This window comes from Plasmodium gonderi, assembly GCF_002157705.1.
Source record: "Plasmodium gonderi DNA, contig: Pgo-contig_409, whole genome shotgun sequence".
Classification (NCBI taxonomy): domain Eukaryota; phylum Apicomplexa; class Aconoidasida; order Haemosporida; family Plasmodiidae; genus Plasmodium; species Plasmodium gonderi.
Window position 1 is genome coordinate 9240 of NW_021629296.1, and position 1147 is coordinate 10386.

The window sequence follows — 1147 nt, forward strand, 5'->3', positions numbered from 1 at the left end:
TTTATTTAATATAAATTTTATATATAACAAATTCGCGAATATGCAATATAACAAAAGGTAAAAGATTATAATAACTTTTTTCATTTTCATGAAGATAGTATATTTTAAGGAATTATACATTTTATTATATGTTATAACAGATATTTAATTTAATTAATTGTACTTATGTGATCTATAATTTTTTGTATTATCTGAAATTTATTATCATCTTAGACAATAATGTTTTCTATTACAATAAAAAATAATAGTTTTCAATTAACTCTATAATTATAATATTTAGATGAATAAGAATTATAATAGTTATTAATATATTATTATACTTTTAAACAATTATATATGTGACAAAGAATACATGAAATCATGAATAAATACAAGTTAAAGTTATTATGAGTAATGTAATAAATAAAATTTATATATCAATAAATACAGCTAATTTCGTTATTTACATAAATACACATATATATGAAGACTATGTTACAATGTATTCCTTTGAATAATCAATATATCTCAAATAAAAGCATGCGTTATTTATATATGGAAATTCATTAGATATTTATTAATTTACATAGATCAATATTCTTTTGTACTATAATATATAACATAAAATTAAATTTATGTATTGTCAAAACTCTTATATTTTTAATATATATTTTCATTATAAAAATTTTAGTATATTGTATTGTTAGAAAAGAAATATATATTATGTATATATACATTATTACTATCTATGTATAAATATAGTTGCATAGGCAGTAATTAACATTATTTATATATTTTTTATGAATAATATAAAAATATATTAGAATCGTTTTATAGAATGTATATACATAATTATTCAGGAATTGCGCCTCTTATACCTTTTATTTACATAAAATATATTCGATTTAATCATATATAAAATTACATATCTCAAGAATGTGTAGACCTAGGAATGTCTTTTATTATAATAAAAAATAACAATAATGATTAATGAAATAAATAATACACTATTAAAATGAAGCATATATTTAATGAAAAATTTAATATGGGGAAAATAAATACTATATGGTATTGTATTTGAATATTACGTAATAACTAATTATTACCCATATGCTTTTGAACGAAATATAATTTTTTTTAGTCTATATATTTTACATTATACAGTTAT